This window comes from Falco peregrinus, chromosome 3 (genome assembly GCF_023634155.1).
Source record: "Falco peregrinus isolate bFalPer1 chromosome 3, bFalPer1.pri, whole genome shotgun sequence".
NCBI lineage: Eukaryota > Metazoa > Chordata > Aves > Falconiformes > Falconidae > Falco > Falco peregrinus.
In genome coordinates, this window is record NC_073723.1 from 30,697,559 (window position 1) to 30,705,247 (window position 7,689).

The window sequence follows — 7,689 nt, forward strand, 5'->3', positions numbered from 1 at the left end:
TTATTTTAAAAATATATAATACACATAGCAAGTAGAAATCCAGCTTTAATTCAGTTATACTGGATGTATGATTCAGAAAAGATATCAGATCATTACACATGTTACTATAACTATTCTTAAAAATATATGGTAATTATAGAACTATAGGAATATAGAACTTAGCCCATCCTCAACACTGCACAGCTTCACAGCACCGTTTTTCATTTGAGGCCATTCACCTGGTTGTAATCCAGTTCAAAATCTGAGTCTTTTCACTATGAACCACTGTCTATTTCTGACAATCCTGTGAACATCAAATCCTGCTTAAAACAGCCCTTCAGCTAAGCTCCCCTGTGTACCTTCACAGTCATACTTGTGAAAAACTGCACAGGGAAAAAGCCACACCCAAAGTAATGCATTTTAAATATCTACTTACATCTTCCCTTCTTGTTTTTCCTTCGCTGTGGTATCAGAACAAGGGAATGTGACAGGTATAAAGGAGCTTCGGGTTAAAAAACACAGTTACTGTCTGAGGACACAACATGTTTGTAGTGCGGTTAGTCTCATTTAAGACACTAAGCTCCCTAAATTGAAAGAAATATGCAAACACCATTTAGACACATGCATATATGAAATAATATCCATACCTATCTTAATTCCCTGGTTTCTGTGACTTCATACATGCCAATGGCAGTCAAGGCTGCACTACACCATTATGGAGGAAACGATGCAGGTCTTTGCACCCAGCAGCATCTCTGCATCCAGAACTGCCAAGACCGTGTTGCGCTGGGACGATGGCCGGCCACAGCGTTATGCTTGATCTCATCCCCAAGATTGCCACGACTGCTCATGGGCAGCATACCAGTGCTCCACAGCTGGGCCATGCTCACGGGCAGCATACCAGTGCTCTGCAGCTGGGACACCCGCACAAGCCAGGCAGCTCCATCCCTCATAGCACTGTCACCAAAGTACTTGTGGAGAAAGGGTTCCTCTCGATGGGGCTGGCAAGTGCAGGTGGCAGAGGCGTGTGATGGATCAGCCCCGACCGTAGAAATCAGACCACCTTCTCTGCGTATGTATATGGCACCCCTCTGTGCCATATACATTGCCTCAAACCTGACTTCAGCAGAAGTAACGTGAGTATGCTGATGTACTCCGAGGTGTGGAGGAGAGGAGAGATGCAGGATACAGATCAGATCTTAAGCATCTACTTCCCTGGTGTACATCTGGAAGAGAGCAACATGAAGGACCAACTATTTGCTTCAGGATTTACAGGGCAAAATTTAGTCTGAAAAAGAGAAACATGAGGACAGCTTGCAAATAGTCCCTAGATACATAAAAAGTGGATTTGAAGAGTAAGAGAATTAATTTGGACTGGAAAGGGAGCAATGTGACTGAGTTACCACAGAGGTGACTTAGGAATATCTGCTTTGCAGTAAGCCAGTTGTGAAACCTCCGTCCCTGACCTTCCTTACACAGCGTCTAGAGAAGCACTTACTCGAAATAGTATAGATAAAGGTGGTTCTGCTTTGGGAAGAAATCAACTGTATTACCTCCTAGGGTCCTTCCCAGGCCTACGCTCTTCTGCTCATTTAATATTTTATTTACCTGGGAGTTTTGCTCTAACTCTTACTTGCCAAGTAAACCTGAACATTGTGCAACTGAACGCTGGGAGAAGGGGGCTGTTGTAAGTAGCTGGGGCTGGCGAGGTCCTTGGTTCATGGCTGATGTGGAAGTGACTCTTAATAGCTGTTCGTTAAAAAAATTGGCGACAGAAGACTCTTAGTTACCTTTTTCATAACTCACAAGCTTGCTTTTGTTTTACCCTCCAGAACCTGATGTTTCAGCTAAGAAATGTATTTCCAAAGCATGAAGCTATCACTGCTTCTTATCTTCTTTATACCTAGTAGGCACCATTGAGAAAGCAGTGTTCTCCATTCATCCAGTTCTGCAGCTGTTAACAAGCACCAGAAATAATTAAGCTATTTGACCCAGCAGCAAATCATTAAATATTCTTTGAAAAACATGCTTAATTGAAGGGAACATCTTCATTTTCCCCCTATCTATTATGCCAAAGTCTCATTTTCTCTGCTTCATTCTATAACATCCTTGCACTTCTGTAGGTATATTTTGCCAGCTGTCTCAGCTTTGGAAGGCTTGGGTCTTTCAAACAACATCATAAGGAAAAAAAATGAGCTCAGCAGAGAATATGTATAAAATATGTTTTTAATTCTGGTATGCCTGGAATACTAAGAGCATAACATAAGTGGATTAGGTGACTCAAACTGCTTGCAGGGATGTTCTGCCCTGAGGGTTATAGATGAATTCCTGAAAAAAATCTGCAATATATCAGGCTCTTGCTTGACAGCAGCCTGGCTGAGGATCTGGGAGGGTCTCTCGTTTTCACTCCCTGACAGCTGATTGCTCCTCCCTGTTCTCTGTACTTGCTCTGCTATTCTGCTTTTGCTAACAGTGGTCAGAAATTAAGTGAGCCATATAAAATATATATTGCAGTTGCCACTCAAAACAGACATCAGGAAAATGAAGTAAACAGCATGATAATAATTGTTTTCATCTAGTCAAGAGAGAAGGTCGGTATGCCTTAATGGCAATCACTAACCAGGAATGGTCATGGGGGTGGGTTTAGGCTTACAAGTCACTCTTATTTCCTTGTTATTTATTAGGATGGAGAGAGCAACAGGCATGAACGACACCGAACGATGAGCACAAAGCCAGCCTTATGATCGAAGAGCCTCAAGCAAAAATAAAATCTTATCTCTGACTGCAGGAGGAAGAAATGCCACTGCAGCAATAAATCCAAAGGAACAGGACCAGGCTTTTAGTTACATCCTTTGATTCAGCCGCAGGATGGGAGCAAGCAGCCTGTGCAGAGGCAGAAGACCAAAAGATTAATCATCTGGGCCTTTTTGTTTTTGTTTTATACAGGTCCAGTCTCTTCTACAATTACCCTCCTGCCCAGGTGATCCCAGTTCTGTCCTGCAGGGTCTTTGCAGCCTTGTCTGCTTGCAGTGCATGACCTGAAACCACTGCTGCCTTGCTCACAGCATTATCGTTATGATTTGTTCCTCTATGGACCTTGCAATTACAGTTGACTATCCTAAGTTTCCCCAAAACAGTGATGTTTTGTGTTGTTTCTAAAATAATAGTTTCCAGAGACCATTTCCCACCACACAATAAGCATTTGAAAGCAGCGTTGTGTTTGGAGGCAACCTAATTCCCCTGTGGCTCTTTCCAAGCATCGGCACTTCTGTGTTACTGAGGATGCTCTCTCCCTCCTCCCAACATTGAAATGCCAAATATATCCTGACTACAGATGTTGCAGATGATATAATGACATTGGATTGTAATTCAGATGATGATTTTGCTGCCAAGTAAAATCTTAGCAGTGACTATAAACCTAGCAATGTTCTCCAGTGAGAAAACAATATTTACAGTAGGATTTCAGCTCCATGGTGCATTCAAGCATCTGTTTACAAAAAGTTCAAAGAGGCTGAATTGGCTACTGAAGAGGTGACCAGTATACCACCTTATTATGACGTATCTCCATAGGTACTGGCACCAAATATTACCTCCACTTGAATATTAGGACAAATTTTACAGACAGAAAGAGAAATAGCTGCTTATATAGCTTTGAAGTTATGGCACAAGCCTTCATGGTAGAAAGAAACATCATTGGAAATCCCCTGTTGGGCAACCACCTTTGGTGTAATCAGGGTTGTGCCCTGCACTGTGTTGAGCAACCAAGAGCTAAGCCGAGGTGGAGGCTTTAGCACCATCCCAAGGTTTTAACTTCCTGACACATGCTGATTTGTACCACAGCCTTCATGTTTTTTAAACAGAGCAATTCCTGTCTGTTTAATGCAGAAACTGCTATTTTCTGTGGAGTTTCCAAAATTTATATGCCTGCAGGATATTTAAAAGTATTTCCAAATCAGCCTATCAAGGCAAGTTTTTCTCCTGTCAGAAGTGTTTATGTAATAAAAGCAAAGATCTCCACAAATGCCTCCCCTGTAACGTTGCCTGTACACAGAGCGTGAGGTTTGTATAAAGCAGGTGTCAGTTATATGCGTGTTCCCCTGCACTGCTAAACATCTACTCCACTCTGTAAATCACCAGCTCCACATGCAAACATAGCAGGCTTGCAGGAAAACACACTGCAACTGACAACATTCAGATTTAATTTACCAAAACTGAGACTGCAAAACTACAGGGTAATATATCCATTTAAAATTATCCACTTCAGGGCTACTAACCATATTGTAACCACCTTCTCCAGCAGGATAGGTGGACCCTACTAGAAGGAAGAGATGCCTTATGGCAGGATGGGTTTTATGGTGATTTGATTTTGTTTTCTCATGGGACACATGCAATGCAGAAGACCCAAGGAAGAAAACATTTAGAGCTCACCACAGTACAGTGCAATACCGCGTACAGCAGTGGTTTGATGGACGGGGGGTTTGGCAGCAGAAGGGGATGGAGCAGCCACTGATCCCCATCCTCAGTGTCGCTCCCAGGTAGATCCAAACCTATAGCACCCAACTTCACCACTGCACGACACAAGCCAGGAGACAAAGTATGAGCATTTTAACGCAGGGGCACTCCTCACTTTGAGGTAACCCTGTAGTGACCCCTTGGTCAAGGGCTGTGAGTAAATGGCATGCAGCAGCACCACAGAAAAGTGCATCACAGGCCATGTAAGGGTGCAGGTGGCATGACTGGCCCCAGAGCATGGCTTGACCCAGCATGGAGCCAGCACTGCCTGGTGACACCTGTTCCCTGCATGGATGATGAAGGTGATGTTGGGTCTTTTTCGCAGTCGCAGGAGGCATCAAGTGCTCTCATCCTACCCCGCTCCTCCCAAGCTACAGGCTCTCTCCTCCCACACCTCAGGGGTCCTCGACCACTTTTAGGATGTTGCTAGATCTTTAACTTTTTGCTGCCATTCTGTGCTCCCCTTCATGCTTCTTAATGCAATATTCAGCAAACTTACCGATTCCTTCCTGCTAGCATTTTCACCTTTTGTGCCTTCTACAGCTGCTTTCCCTAGCAGATGTTCTCCAACTGCAGCCTGAGATAATCCCCTCCTTGCTGTGGGGGTTTATAAAACCCACGACCACCACTGTGCTGTCCCTACTCTGGAGGTCTTTTCTGCAGCTGCTTGGGTACTCACCCTGCTTTCCTCCAGAGGCAGAACTGAGAGCCCATCACCCCACCACAGTGGCACAAAGGGTCTTGACATGAAAGGGAAGCAGACTCACCTTTTTCATAACTACAAACAGCTTGTCGGCATACATAGAGGAACAGAAGAATGGTAACAATATTATTCAGTAGCTCAGTAGGTACTGGGGATGGACAAAAACACAAGGCAAGGCAAGGCAAAGAAAAGATTATGAGTACGGGCAGCTTTAGAAAAATATGCTTACATGGAATTTTCTTTCTTACTGGGGGAAGTTAGGAAAAAAAACATGCCTCGGAAGAAAGTGTAGTAGTTGCCTTCAGGAAGCTCTATTTTGGGATAGTATAAACTATGTGCTGGTTGGATTAATATTTAACATGGCTGAAAAATAATATCACCCTATTACAAGTTCCTCCCAAAAATGGGTGCAAGCCAAATTCCCCTCTGAAGGAACACCTGTAGAAATAAAAGCACCTCATAGGAGGAAAATACTATAAGTGTTCAGAATATTATGCTTATAATTAAGAAAGCAAAATTAAGAAGTTAATGACAGAAGAAAAATGTACAGATGTCTGGGTCTTGATATTCTGCTGAATCACCTTTATTTTTGTGGTTGATAAATAAATGTTAATTCAGAACTGTAAAAAAGGGGGATTCTTTTCCAGATGTGGAATTTTCTTGGGAAAAGACATGCAATAATTCATGCCAATCTCCGCAGACACACACATGTGTTTTAAAAGTACTTTGTTAGGATAGAATCAAGCTCTTTTTTCACCAGTGTTTTGTATCTTTCTGGGAAGAATTAAGTATTTTTCAACTTTCTTTATTAGAAGTCTCTGTTTTTTCTAGATATCACAAGTCCTCTTTTATTACCTGCGACAGTGAAATACCAGCCCTTTGGAGCCTGGTTCAAAGAGGTCCTACATCTTCCTTTTCTATTAGTTTTGAATGTTTTCTGTGGCTAAGATTCATGACTGTACAGATGGTCTATTCATCATGTTAGGCTCAATTACCTCTCAAAATATATAGGGGAAAAGCATGTTTCCATTGAAGTCAGTGTTAGAATTCCTATTACTGCAATGGAGCGACAATTTCACTCGCGGGGTTGAAATGGCACGCTAAACTTTGAGAGGTCCTCTGGATGGCAATGAAATTCACGCAGAGTGTGTATTGCTATGTTTGATAGCAATGTTTCTAGAATATACTGTTTCTTTAGCATATATTATTGCAAAGAGCAGTCATGCCATTTGCCAAAGTAATTTTTCAAAGCTGAATTTGTTCAACGTTTTTCATAATTAATGGCATTATGGAGGCTCTTAATTTAATTATTCAACAGTGTATTCTCTCTTTTGATGGATGTCATTGGTCATTAATCTTCTTGCTTCTTTTTCAGTTAGCCTAGATAGATTTTTGCCCTTTTGGGTTAACCCTTAACATGAACCCAGCAGAGAGGGTGCAGCCCTAACCTGACACATGGCTTGAGACAAGGATACACGTTACACTCTGTCAGAAGCACTGATGTTCACATGCACAGTTTACAATGACTTACTGACATAGAGATTTCTTTATCAGCTTCTTCATTTTTCTTCTCTAAAAATGGCTTTAAAATTAGATCTAAAATTCTAATATTCTGTCTTCATGTCATTCTATCCTGAATTCCCACCATGTAACAAAACGCCAGTTCTCTTGTTTATTAAATATACTTCTTGCAGAACTTCAAAACAGCGTAGCAGACTCCAGCCCTGTCTCAGTATGCATTCAGGATTTCAAAGCAAACCCTTCTTAAAGCAGAAATACTGAAAGATCACTCTATATGTTTTGCTAAAGAAAATCACTCTTTTAAGCGCTCCGGTGTTTCTCTTGTGTAAAGACTCAAGGACTAGGAGCCTGCGTGGTGAGTAAGTGCACAAAGAATGTCCTGATTTTTAAATTGCACTTATAAAACAAAACTATTAGTAACAGATCAAGGCCTTAAAAGGGTAGAGCAATTTACTGCTTATGTAATAAGAATACATGTGGCAAAAAGGTGTAGAAAGCTTTAGATAGCAAAATTATTTGCAGATGGCAAAGCCATAAGCGAGTATACAAATCATGGCAATGACAACTTTGTCAGGAAAATTAATTTCAGAGGCAAAGTACAGGAAAGAAGTACAAAAGACTATGCGAAAGGACTACTAAAATGTTAGCCTGATTTTTTTTCCCCCCCCAGGAATACTGAAAGTTCCCTAAACACCATCTTACCTGACAGATGTTTCCTTGCACTCACTGTCAAGAAAACACCTGTGAGAGCCACAGCAGAAATCATATTAAAGCACTTTTTGCTGAATCCTTCCTCTCTGAATCTGTATTTTTGGTATCTACCATCCCAAACACATGTCTCAAGGGGATGCACTTTGTGCCCAGTTGTAGAGGAATGAAGGCAGTGGGTTAGCTAGCATTGATCATAGCCAGCTGTGGCCTTGCCTTGAAGGCAGTGGGTTGATTGACATGGATGATGTGCAGCTGTAGCTCGT